Here is a 14,353-nt window from a genome sequence, read left to right as displayed (position 1 = left end):
CAGAAATTGAGACTAGAAATTTCCGAGCAGAGGAACCCCCTGCTAAATTTTGGCCACGACTTGCTGCTGCTAACCGTCAAAAATAGGCCAAGCTCTCCTTCGTCATGAGGCATAAATATCTTCTACCCAGCATTTTTTATTGTCCATCATTAGAGGTTTATGTAAACAAGAAGGTAAAAAAATCCAGAGATTTTCATTTCAAAGTGGAAATTGTTACCGTGGTAGAACGAGAGTCCGCAGCAAGCTTGAGAGCAAGAGCACAAGCGAAGAGCCTCGGGACTCGAGACTTTCCTTAGGGTTGATTGATTTTGTTACCCATGGAGACCGTCATGTACTTGACGCCGGCACACCCGATTTGTTCAGAAAATACAAGCTCAACAGGCTCATCAGCCAGGGACCCTTCGCCAAGGTTTACTACGCCAAGTCCGTCATTGATGGCACAATGTTTGTCGTCAAGGTCATCGGCAAGAAGAGCCTGGATGAGATCACCATGGTTCCAAGAATCCTCCGTGAGGTCTCCGTCATTCAGGACTGGGACTTTGACTTTGCTTTCCAAAATAATTAGAGATTGAACTTCGAAAGTCCTATTAGCTTCAGGGGTACCTCATATCACGACTTATATGAAGCAATAGAGAAGCTCCTTCCCAAACTTCTCGGACACCCGCAAGTTTCTCTTATTCCAGCTGACTGTAGAGTGGATAAAAAATTGGAGAAATGATGTCGATAGTAGGATGAACAGCCAAGAATAAAGAATTCCATAAAATTACAAATTGCCTTTGGGTTTCTGGCGGTGAATGTTTTCTCAAAGGTAAAATCTGATTCAGTTATTGGCTATGTGTGGGTCTTTGGATTAGGACTCCTGGGAAGCTTTCTATTTCAATTTTTTGTTTTGACAATACATGTTTCTCAAGAGACTGGGTTTTAGTGATGAAGAATATCCCTGGTTTTTCTGTATACCGAGGTCCATATGAGTTTACACAGTATGCCTTTACTGGAAATTTTGTTGGAATTTCTGGAATGTGTTGGAGGGATCTGAATGGCGTTGATAATGGGATCAAAGAAGTTTTAACTATTATGTTTGATGAAATGCCTAAAAGAAATGTGAGTTCTTGGATTAGGAGGATTGCAGGGTATGCTTAGAACAAGCAAAGAGGCTTATGGCTAGTTGAAGGTGTTAAGCTAGATGGGGTTGTAGTTGTTTCAGTCCTCTCAGCTTGTGCCCAATTAAAGGTGTACATACATGTTAATTGTTTCGATGAGGCTATTGTTGTCAGCATTTTTGTGAGATTTAGCCTTGCTGCCATGTATGGCATTGCAGTGGCCGCTTTTGGAATGTTGTACACCATTGCTACTGGTGTGGCCATTGATGCATATCGTCCCATTAGTTACAATGCTGGAGGTATTGCTGAGATGGCTGACATGAGTCACAGGAAATGCGAATAACTGATTCCCTTGAGGCCGCTGGAACCACTACTGCAGCTATTGGAAGGGGGTTTGCCATTGGTTCAGCCGCCCTGGTGTCTTTGGCTCTCTTTGGTGCCTTTGTGAGCCAAATAACTGATGCCCTTGAGGCCGCTGGAACCACTACTGCTGCTATTGGAAGGGGGTTTTCCATTGGTTCAGCCACCCTGGTGTCTTTGGCTCTCTTTGGTGCCTTTGTGAGCCATGCTGAAATTTCCACAGTGGATGTTTTGACACCTAAAGTTTTCATTGGGTTGATTGTGGGTGCAATGCTTCCATACTGGTTCTTTGCCATGACCATGAAGAGTGTGGGAAATTCATTTCTTATTATCTGAAATTTTGCTTCCCTTTCTAAAACACTAGAGAAGCTACAGGAAAGAAGGAAAAGCGAGCTAAAACTAATGGTGTCCGAAGATTCTATGAAGCAGAAATTGCAAGAGCTGCAGAAACGGCTAGGGAAGAAACATACCTTTGAAGAAGTCGTGTCTTTGATCCAATCCATTCTTCTTGAAACCTCTTCTTATGCTTCTTCGTCACTTTGTAAATGCATTTATTCTGTAATTTTTTGGGCTGCAACGATCTTGCAGACTAGATATATAGCACCAGGATTCTGGCATGCAGGTTTGAGGCTTTTTGAAGATGCATAACGCATTGTTGTTGAGTCTTCACTGAAGGAGCACCTGGGAGCATGCACTGCTAGGGCTCTTGAACATTTAGATGATGTAGAGAATGGACCTCGAGCCTCAGACTCCACCAAATACTCCGTACAAAGATTCTAGATTTCTATTTGAAGGACATTTAACTGTTGGGCCTGAGCCCCAGCCACCTGCATGGCTTGTGGCATAGAATTTACTTACAACTCTTGGTAACACACAAGAGCAGGTTAGTGCTTCTGAGTCTTCTCAATCCCATGGGGAGAGTACTACAACAAACAATTTTGGTCCTGATGTTGCTTCTGCAATGCTGGAAAAGTTGGTAAATACTAAGCTAGAAATCAGTGGTTTGCAGGACCTTGATTCTGTCATTGAAGCTTCACTACAGGAAATTGGTGTTGGACCAAAGAAGCCACCAGCCTCAAAAGAGATGGTTGCAAGGCTTCCAATCATCACAATCACACATGTAAAACAGAGAACCGAAAAATAAGAACAGAGGTTGAACGAATGGTTTTCCGATGATCTATTCTTCTCCGTTTAGGAGGTATTTATAATACATTACAAGGTGATTTTAGGATCAATTTAGATCCTAAAATCAAGGAATAAAATATAATCACGGGATCGGAGGAAACAATCACGCTATACAGTTTCCTCCGATCACGTTATACAGCTATACATTCCAACACTCCCCCTCAAGTTGGTGCATAGATATCAGTCAAACCCAACTTGTCAATTATACCATGAAATGCTTTCCCTGATACTGCCTTCGTGAGCATATCCGCCATTTGACTCGCAGATTGAATGAAGGGGAATTGTATAATCTTTGCATCGAGGTTCTCTTTGATGAAATGACGATCAACTTCAACATGTTTAGTGCGATCATGTTGAACTGGATTTTGTGCAATTGCGATAGCTGCCTTGTTATCACAGTGAAGATTCATAGGTTTGTCGTATTCAATCCCTAGGTCTCTCAGTATATTCCGTATCCATAACAACTCGCATACACCATGAGCCATACCTCGAAATTCAGCTTCAGCACTTGATCTGGATACTACCTTCTGTTTTTTGCTTCTCCAAGTGACAAGATTCCCTTCCACAAAAGTAAAGTAACCCGATGTGGATCTTCTGGTTGTCTGATCACCTGCCCAATCAGAGTCTGTATACCCTTCAATACTAGAGATACCATTTTTTGAGAATAACAAACCTTTTCCTGGAGCACTCTTTAAGTATCTCAAGATCCGATATACTGCTTCCATATGTTCTTCACTTGGTGCATGCATGAACTGGCTCACAACGCTTACTGCATATGCTACATCGGGCCTTGTGTGGGATAGGTAGATTAATCTTCCAACTAATCGCTGATAACGCCCTTTGTCTGCTGGAATTTGATCTGGAAGAATTCCGAGTTTATGATGCATTTCCATCGGCGTCTCTATTGGTTTACAGTCAAGCATTCCGGTTTCAGCTAGAAGATCCAACACATATTTTCGCTGTGAAAGGAAGACTCCATGTTTCGATCTTGCAACTTCAATCCCCAAAAAATATTTAAGTTGTCCGAGATCCTTCATTTCAAATTTAGTAGCTAAATACTCCTGTAAAGCTTGCATTTCACCTGGGTCATCTCCTGTCACGACCATATCATCAACATATACAATTAATGCTGTTACATTTCCTTCTTTGTGTTTTATAAACAAAGTATGATCTGAGTTACTTTGTTTATAACCAAACTCCTTCATTGTAGTCGAGAATCTCCCAAACCATGCTCTAGGTGACTGTTTCAGCCCATACAATGACTTCTTCAATTTACAAACTTTACCTCGAGACAAAGAACCATTTTTTATACCTGGTGGTAGTTCCATGTAGACTTCTTCTTCTAAGTCTCCATTGAGGAAGGCATTTTTAACATCAAATTGTTGCAGAGGCCAGTCTCGATTTGCTGCTATAGATATAAGAATACGAATTGTATTGATCTTAGCTACTGGTGCAAAAGTATCCTGATAGTCTATTCCATACCTTTGCGTATATCCTTTTGCAACTAGCCGAGCTTTATATCTGTCAATGCTTCCATCCGGTTTGAGTTTCAATGTGAACACCCATCGACATCCAATTGTTTTTACTCCTTTAGGTTGGGGAACAAGTTCCCAAGTGGCATTTTTTTGTAGAGCCTCCATCTCTTCGTTCATCGCTTTTTTCCATTTTGGGTCAGCTAATGCATCCTGCACATTACTAGGAATAGAAACCCTGGATAATTGATCAACAGTAAATGCATATGATTTAGTCAACCTATGGGAGGACACATAGTTATTGATTGAGTATTTGGTCTTTGCTTCAAGATCAGGTTCATACTGTTTTTTTGGAACTCCCCTATTCAATCTTTGTGGATATCTAGAGGTTATGTTTTCTGTAGGAAGACATGTTTCAGTAGACTCATCAAACATAGGATTCGTATTTACCTGAGGAGGAACATTCTGGGTTGATTCTTCAGTTGTTGGTGCAGACGGGGGCAACTCTGGGGGTTCTTCAGGTGAAATTACTGAATCATAGTCTTGTTGCACATCATGACACTTAAAAAATTCATTCACCGCTTCTAACTCCTCAATAACTTTGGCACCTCTTTCAACATCTCCGTTAACTTCATGTGGAACATTCTCTTCATTTGAACTCTCCCCCTGAAGAGATGTCCAAGAAACTCCCCCTGAATAATAAGGGACTGATTCATGGAATGAGACATCTAAAGTCACATGGAGCTTGTTGGTGTGTGGATCATAACACCGATATCCTTTTTGAAAATCAGAGTAGCCAACAAATACACATCGCTTGGCACATGGATCAAGTTTATTTCGCAAGATCTTTGGGATATGAACATAAGCGGTACACCCAAAAATTCGGGGTTCAAGATTTGGAAGATGGGGAATTGAAATCAGGGATTGCAGCTTATGTAGAGGAGTTTGAAAATCCAGTACTTTAGAAGGGGTGCGATTGATGAGGTAGGCAGCAGATGTGATAGCTTCACCCCAATAAAATCGAGGCATGTTCATGCCAAAGAGAGAGGCACGTACTACTTCCAAAAGTTGTCTATTCTTTCTTTCTGCCAATCCATTCTGTTGGGGAGTATAGGTGCAAGAAGTCTGGTGACGAATTCCATGGGTAGTCAGAAAAGTTTCGAGAGAAGCATTAACAAACTCAGTACCATTGTCAGATTGCAAAACACGAATCTGCTTTTGGTATTGAGTATGTATCATGGTATGGAATTTCTGAAATGCTAGACTCACATCACTTTTGTGGATAAGCAGAGATACCCAAGTCATTCTAGTGCATTCATCAATAAAAGTCACAAAGTAACGGGCTCTAGAAATAGAGGGAATCTTGGCTGGACCCCAAACATCAGAATGAATAACCGCAAAAGGTTCGAAACTTTTATTCAAACTCGGGAAATAAGCAATACGGTGGCTTTTAGCCAATTCACATGTGTCACAATGAAAATGCACATCAGTCAAACCTGAAAATAGTTGAGGTCGCAATTTCTTAAGATAACCAAAGGAAAGGTGGCCTAATCGTCGGTGCCATAACCATACAGTTGTTTGAGCATTATCTTCACTACTAGCTTGATTTGTCTGACTGATTTTTGATCCCCCGTTTTCTTGCAACTCCAAATAGTAGAGTTTGCCCCGTCTAACACCATAACCAAGAATCTTCCGGGTTAGAATGTCCTGAAAGACACAAAATGAGGGCCAAAAAGTTACAGTACAAGCAAGAGTGGAAGTAATTTGGCTAACAGACAAAAGGTTATATTCAAGAGAGGGAACCACAAGGACAGTATCTAATGTCAGATTATTGGATAAGATAACAGATCCTTCCCCAGTAATAGGAGAGGTACTACCATTGGCTGTTGAAATAACAGATTGTGGAGAGGGTAGGATGGATTGTAACTGACTGGGATCCCTTGTCATGTGATCGGATGCACCTGTATCAATAATCCAAGGTCTATTCTTAGAATGTACAGAAAATACTAATGCATGATCGAGAATACCTGGATGAGCAACATTTGCAGTAGGTAGCTCCTGATTATCTTCCATGGATGTCACCATAGCTTTCCCAGCAGTCTTGTTACGGGGATTTTTCGAGAAATCCCACCACTCCGGATAGCCAATAATCTCATAACACCGGTGTTGTGAATGTCCTTTTTTTCCGCAGTGAATACATACACGATTGTTACCTTTGCCAGAGGATTGAGGGTTCCGACTGTTTGATGATCCTTGTCGGCTTTGGTTGACCAACATCGCCGAGTTCTCGGAGACTGGGCGATAGCTTCCCATTGTCTGTCTCTGTTGATATTCGCGTCTGACATAGGCATAGGTACTTTCCAAATCAAGTTTGGGATCTTTTCGCAAAATTTCTCCACGAACTTGATCAAATTCGGAGTCAAGCCCACTGAGAAAAATATGAACCCGAAGCCTAGCCATTGCAGAGTGCAACTGGATTAGCCCTTCGACTGTTCCTTCCTGAGATATAGTTCGATGATCAATCTCTTGGAAAATAGCAACCAGTTCATTGTAGTATGTGGATAATGGTCTACCATTTTGTTTGGTAGAAAAAGATCTCTGGTTCAGCTCAAATATACAAGTTTCATCAGATCCATCATAGAATGTTTTTGATACTGCTTCCCATATCTCCTTGGCAGTGGAGAGGCGAATAAATCACTGCATGAGTAATGGACTCATGGAGTCAATAAGCCAACTTTTAACTCTTTGATTTTCAGTAATCCAAACTCCAAGATTAGCATCACCAGATGCTGGTTTTTTTGTTTCGCCGGTGAGGTATCCAGCTTTGTTGCGTGCGCCAATTCGCATCTCCATGAGTTGGGACCATAATGAATAATTGGTCTCATCGAGGATAATTCCGGTTGGAAACGCAGAATTATCTTGGTGGACTATAATCTGTGGTGATGGGATAAGGTCGGTAGATGCGCCTGTAGGGGTGGCCATCAATCTGATTTTTTTTTTTTTTAATCCGGTCCGGTTTGGTTCAGTCCGGTCCGGTTCGATCTGGTCCGGTTCGGTACGATCAGGGCGGATTCAATTCTGGTCCGCTCCAGTGCTGGTCTGATCCGGTTCGAGTTTAGACCGGTTCGGTCCGATTCGGTCGACCCGCCGGTCTGGGTCGACAAAATAAATCAACAGTACCTAAGTTTAAAAAACATACCGTCGTCTTCGGCAACGGTCTTCGTCTTCGGCAACGGCAGCGGAGCGTCACCTTCGGTTCGGAAAAAGGTGGTGATGCCGTCGTTGGTGCTCGTCGGCGATCGTTGGCGATCGTCGGAACTCGTCGGCGACGTGATTCCGACGACGTAAAAAAAAAAAACGTTTCGTCTTCGGCAGCCTTCTTCTTCGGCAACGGCTGTCTTCGTCGTCGGCAACGGCAACCTTCGTCTTCGGCAACGGCAGCGGAGCGTCGAATTCTATCGTAACAGTGTGGTGGTGCCGTCGTCGGCGTCGGTGACGTTCTTTTTGCGTCGGGACAGCCGGAACAGAGTTCTGCAACTCCGACGGATTTTTCCTTCCTCCGGCTTCCTCCTTCGGCGATTACAGGAGCACTTAGCTCCGACTTTCTGCGACGGAAAAGAGAGGAAAAAACTCCTGCTCTGATACCATGTAAAACAGAGAACCGAAAAATAAGAACAGAGGTTGAACGAATGGTTTTCCGATGATCTATTCTTCTCCGTTTAGGAGGTATTTATAATACATTACAAGGTGATTTTAGGATCAATTTAGATCCTAAAATCAAGGAATAAAATATAATCACGGGATCGGAGGAAACAATCACGCTATACAGTTTCCTCCGATCACGTTATACAGCTATACATTCCAACAACACATGAAATCTGGGTGAAGCTAGGGAGAGAGACAGAATGTGCAGTTTGCAGGGAGAACTTGGTTATAGATGACAAGATGCAGGAGTTGCCTTGCAAGCTTTTATTTCACCCAAATTGCCTCAAGCCATGGCTGGATGAGCATAATTCGTGCCCAATCTATAGGCATGAGCAACAAATAGATGACCATGCATACGAGAGCTGGAAAGAACGTGAAAAGGAGGCTGAAGCAGAAAGGAAAGGAGCAACAAATGCACTCCAAGGTGGAGAATATATGTTGAATACTATTGGTGCTTCTACCATAGTAGAGTAGTTGGATAAAAAAAATTGTTAATTTTCAGAGGAAACTTTTTGCCAACTGGGGGAACTAGTGGAGGGTTTCAGATATAGCAATCTCTCCATCCGGAGTGTTACATTGCAGTGCTTACGCCGCTTGTGTCATCTAGTGGGTTGACGTGGATGCCACAGATGCTACTTGGGGAGATATGGCAACGTTTTGGTACGCATCCCTACCTTCAAGTTTGAGGACAAGTTCTTTTTCCAGAAGGGGTGTAATGTTAGCAGGCCGAGTCATTTAAAGATGCCATGGCTGAGTCAGTTACTTAGTCATTAAGTTACTTAGTTAGTAAGTTAATTCAATTACTTAGTCATTAAGTTTATTTACATTAAATGTCGTGGAGGGGCAATCTGTAATTTTCTCTTGAACATTGTTGACATGGTCACTATTTTGGGTGTAAAGAATGGAAAAGAGAAAAGTCTGAATTTAGGTTAAGCAGAGGGTTTTGAGTTCTCCTAAACGAGCTCAGGGGTGTGCGTTCTCCTTAAAGAACCGAGGGTTTTCAAGCTTCCCTTTGGCTTGATTTTCTTTTCTTTTCTTCTTCTTCCCTAAAAATCGTTGTGTTAGATCTGGGATCATAACATCTTCCCCCACAAGAATGGTATCCCGAACATCATTAAAGATCAATTTCCCATTGCCAACATAGTTGCTAACAGCAACCCTCATAAGCTCCCAACAATTTGGCAAAGACACCAAAAGAATTAATGCATGAACCTCATCATCAAATTTAAATTTGAATGGATGTCAATTGATTGACAATTGTGCTAAACTCATTCAAATGCTATGCTACTGATGTTTTCTCTATCATCTTTAAATTGAAGATTTTTTTTTGTGAGATGTACCTTATTATTTGTGGAAGGCTGCTTATACATGTCAAACAGAATCTTCATCATCCCCGCTGTGGTTTTCTCTGACCCCATGTTGTGAGCAACGTTCTATGACAGTGTTAATGGGATTACTCTCAACACCTATCTATTGATGAGATTCCACTCATTATCCTTTGTACCTTCTGTTTTCATATCCAGAAGTGGTGTGTTCAGCTTTTTACGGTATATATAATCTTTGATCTGCATCCTCCTGAACGCAAAATCCATACCATCAAACTTGTTGATTCCAAGTGTCAATCCTTCTCCGCCAACCATTTCTTTCAATCACAAACCAAAACTCTGATACCAATAGTTAGGAATTAGATGCTCTAATTTCAAACTAATGAGATCAATAATAATAAACATGAAAAAAATAAAAGCAAGCAACGAAAAATAACAACAAGATTTATATAGGTTCGCCTTGAGGTGAGACTATATCCTTGCTTCTACCGCTACAATAATCTACTATGAAGATGAAATAATTTACAAAGAGAAACCACACACACTTATAGGTGCTTTTCTCTAAATCTCGGACTACAATTCCAAATGCTCCTCAGGATGATGATACTCGTCAAAATGATAAAACCCTAACAACGGTGCCCCCATATATAAAAATAAAATAGGGGAATTGGATTACAAGTGTGAAATCCCCACACTACCCTTAATGACACATCAGTCCATATATCGTGTCAAACGGTAAGATTTAATTAGGCTCCACAACTTAACATGCAGGGCATGAAAGATTCTTCAAAATATAGGCCTAGAGATGACCCGGTGGAGTGGGAGCTTATATGTCTAATTTTTTTTCCTTTTCAACTGTCAAAAGATGGGCCCAAACCCATGCGAACAAGGAAGGCCCACACATCCAAAAGATGTGGAAGATGGCTCATGGCCCATAGACCAAGGAGAAGGCCCACAGACCCATAAAATGTTGGAATGATGGTAAATAAAGAGTCATCTCTTAGAGATGCCACTGGTGTAATTAGTTTAAGTACCAGGGACACAATTGTAATATTGTAGGATTATTAATCTATAAATTGAGATTTAGGGGAAGGGTTAGGAGACAAGTCCATAACCTCTTCTTCCTCCTATTTTCTCCAATTATGTGTCTCTCCTTTTATCCATGAGCTAAATCTATGGAGTCCTAAAAATAGACATGGTATCAAAACATGATTTTTAGGACTCGTATCTGTAGTTTTTAGAATTCTCCGTTTTTTTGGGTGAGTGATTCTATGTCTTCTCCTATTTTTTATTTTAAAATTTCTCGATCTTATTTACTCTATGGTTTTTTTCCCTTACATGATTATTCAAAGTTTGTTGTTGTTTGTCTTTACTGCTGATAATTCTCTGCCTCGATCCTATTCCGGCAAGGTTCATATTTTTATTTGTGTGATTTAATATTGGATATCTCTTGGCTCCTTTCCATTGTTTTTTTTCGGTTACCGGTTTCTTGGTAACATAAACATTTCTGAGTCTTTGTTAATCGATGTAACCACTTCAACTGGAAGCTAGAGAATCGTTGTGCTCCAATATTGGGCATCCACATGATGCAGATAGGATTGATGGTTTTTGCGAATCCTTGGTAGTCGTTGTTTCTGATTATTGGCTCCTAAGAATCCTTACTGATTCTGGTTGCTGATTTTGTTACTTTGTGCATCTGTCATTGGATACCAGTAGAGGAAGCACTGAATCATCATCATTGAAGTCATTCCTTGCTGTTGCAAAGGCAAGAATGGAAGTGGCAAGCTCAGACGCATCTATCTCTGAGGAAACTTGCCCACATTGGTGAAGCAATTAGCGACTTATTCGGATTTCATATCACAATCTCTGGTCTGTGTCATTGCTTCTGTTTAAGGAGTGTTACAACAAGAATTTCGGTTTGGAATTTCTATTTTAGGGGTGTTCCAAATTTCCCACTGGTATTTCTGTGTGGACATCTCATTAACAGAAAATATGCATCCTTTTAAGAAGCATAATTTTTGGTTTGGATTTCTGTTTGGATAACTGCATCTCATTAGCAGGAGATACGTAGCCCTTCAGCAACAGATCAAGGTTTTGTCAGATTTTTTTTCAGCAACAGAGGCATCTTCATCTTCGTTGGTATGGCTTATACAAGCTGCTGGTTTACCGATTGATTTCCAGAAACTTATCTTGATCTTACTGCTGATTTTCTAGAAAATTCTCTATTCGGTACCTTGAATTTAATATACCAGGAAGAGAGTCTTTGTTTTTAATGTTCTCTGCTATCTTTTGAAGAAAGAATCGTATCTTCCTGCTGTCGAAATCTTCTAGCTGGTTTACTGAGTTGGCTCTAATCCTGCTCTGCTTGGCAATCACCGGCACCATTGCGTTACCATTTCTGCTTCGTATGAATCTGAGTTTATTTATAGAAGATATCTTGATTCTGTATTACCACCTACTGCTATTAATCTGAATAAAATATTGTCGAGTTGCTGATTTTAACTGTTGGTTCTTCTGCATTCGTCGTTGCTGCTTCATTGGAAGATCTTACTACTATTTTTAGGAAACTTCTGATTCATCTTAGAGCTACTTCCTCGGGATCGCTTGTTCATCACTGACAGCTGCGACGATACCTCTCAGCTCTCTGTGTTTTTCTGCTGTGTTCGGAAGAGGGGAAGATGATATATAAATTAAATTTCCAACTTAAGTGTGTTGGAAGATATGGTGGATGTCCATTTTATACAGAAAAATCTTATAGACCATTTACAGCAAACTGGGTATTCATGATGTTCTCTCACCCTCAACTTGAGGGGGAAGTATTAGAAGATGGACATAACATGTTGTGGCCTCAATAGCACACCGAGTCACACAACGAAGAAGACAACAACAACTCACTCAATAGGATTTAATTCTTATATTTCTTTGAGTAGGATTTATTTCTAATATTGTTTTAAGTAGGATTTATTTCTTATATTGTTTTAAGTAGGAGTTATTTCTAATTACTTTTTATGTAAGGGCATTATGGGGAATTATTGTAACCCTAACCCTTAAACTCCCTATTTAAGGGATAGGTATGAATGAAATAGGTAAGCTTTGAGATTTTAGAATAACCTAGTCTAAATAGGTTGGGATCACCTCTTGATCCCGAGTTTAGGGTTTACTCCAAAAATCCAACCTATCATTCACCCTCCATTGCCATCCATCTTCACCCAAATTCATCTACCATCATCCCTATTAAGAAAAGGAGCTTCCTGCCCCTTTTCCGAGCCCAAAGAGGAGGTCTATCCTCCTTCTTGGCAGCAGCAACAAGAGAGGCCCAATTCCTCCCTTACCAAGCAGCAAAGTGAGGATTTTTATCCTCAAATCTTGAGCAATTCCTGGTGCAACGTGGGAGCTGATCATAGCATCAAAGAAGAGGTATTAATCTATCCTAAACTCGTGTTTCAAGTTATTTAAGAAAGAAGGATTGCATTCTTAGCTAGAGCAGCAACAAAGAGGGCCAAACCCTCTTTGCCGTGACCAAGAAAAGAGAGCACCTTGCTCTAGCAAGATCCAGCATTGTTGTGGGGTCTTCTACCTAGCACAACAACTCGGTAGGACCCTCAAAAGAGGATCTTTCCTCCTGGCCAAGCATTGGTTAAGGAGAAATACTCATACACAAACCCTTGATGTGAAGTGAGTAAATTCTGAGTGCTGGATTCACAAATCCCACGCCATGTTACTCGATCCATGACTCCGGACCGTAACATAACACGACCAAGGAAGACCCACACATCCAAATGTGTTAAAATATGGGCTCAAGCCCATAAGACCAAGGAAGGCACACACATCCAAGAGATATGAAAGATGGGCTCAAGGGCCATAGGCCAGGGAGAAGGCCCATAGGTTCATATAGTTATAGAAGGATGGTAAATAAAGAGTCATCTAATAGAGATGGCATTGATGTAATTACGTTAAGTTCTAGAGCATAATTTTAATATTGTAGTTTCATTAATCTATAAATTGAGCTTTAGGGGAAAGGTTAGGACAAAAGTCCATAACCTCTTTCTTCTTCTTGTTTTATCCCAATATATCATCTTTCCTTTTCTCCATGAGTTAAATGCATGGGGTCTTGAAAATCAACATGGTATCAGAGCATTGATTTTTAGGACTCGTAGCTATAATTTTTAGGATTCCAAAAACCCTTTTTTTTGTCATATTGATGGTTCATTTTTTATAGTTCTTTTTTTGTCATCTCCTTCAGATCTATGATTATTTTAGTTCTTTGGCTTTCTTTACATCATTCCTGAGAGGAGAGTCTCCACCATCTGAGTGTTGAATCCTTTGCCTTCCGACATCACTTGGCTCTAGATCAGTCATCAGTCGCTAGCCATATAGTGATAGTTTTATTACTGAAAAGAGTAGTACCAATGTCAAAAAAGGAAGAGATGTTTGTGATGCCAAGAAGACTAAAAAGAAACTTTTATTGTGGTCTTTATATCAGAGTCGTATATGGTATTACTATTACACCTTTGGTCCCTATCGACAAGCAAGATCTGATCTATGATAGGGATATGGAGTGCGAGGAGGCAATGAAGAAGGCAGGGAAGGAGGTGCAAGTGTTGTACATCCTTCATCTTGGGCACTGATTCTACATGAAATAAATTTCCGTCATCTCCGTCCCCATCCAGCCCACGTCCACATGCATTTTCCACCATGCTTGTCAATTCATCTAAACTAGAGTAATTGGCTCAAAAAAGGAGAAAGTAGAAATCTTCACCGCCGAAAAGTAGAAGAAGAGGGGTGCCACGGCATTTGCAAATGCTGCGATTCAAGCACTAGTGATGGAGGCGATGAATAGCAGACTCTACTTGTTTAGTTGTTGTCCTGTTGCATGCTTTCCTCATATAGCTGTTGAATTTATAGAAAAGTGAAATACTTCTTCATTGATATCAATAACTTGAACTTCTATTTATAATAGTAGAAGGTAGTAGAGTCCAATTACAATAAAACTACCTTTGTCCCAATTACACCAAAACTCTAACACTTAAAGATAAGTCCTAACATAATTAAATAACTCAATATTTATAAAAGACAAACATAAATCAAACTAAAACTTTTGTGGTCATGACCCTAAGATAAAGATACTTTTGTGAGTCCTTCTTGATCTTCCAACTGATGTGATATGGATGCCAACTCTTGGTAATCATTGTGGGTCCTACTTCTT

At 40.6% G+C, this 14,353-nt stretch overlaps 1 pseudogene; it reads left to right on the top strand.

Moving 5' to 3' along the window:
- The first annotated feature begins 1,862 nt into the window (after nt 1-1,862).
- On the top strand, nt 1,863-8,296 carry LOC137963186 (E3 ubiquitin-protein ligase AIP2-like; annotated as a pseudogene).
- Nucleotides 8,297-14,353: the final 6,057 nt, after the last annotated feature.

This window comes from Aristolochia californica, unplaced genomic scaffold (assembly GCF_029961685.1).
Source record: "Aristolochia californica isolate CCGP_79_NKW_82.1479 unplaced genomic scaffold, dmAriCali1.0.hap1 SCAF_4, whole genome shotgun sequence".
In the NCBI taxonomy this organism is placed as follows: Eukaryota; Viridiplantae; Streptophyta; class Magnoliopsida; order Piperales; family Aristolochiaceae; genus Aristolochia; species Aristolochia californica.
The sequence above is the reverse complement of the archived record's forward strand: the minus strand, read 5'-3'. Positions and strand labels throughout refer to the sequence as shown.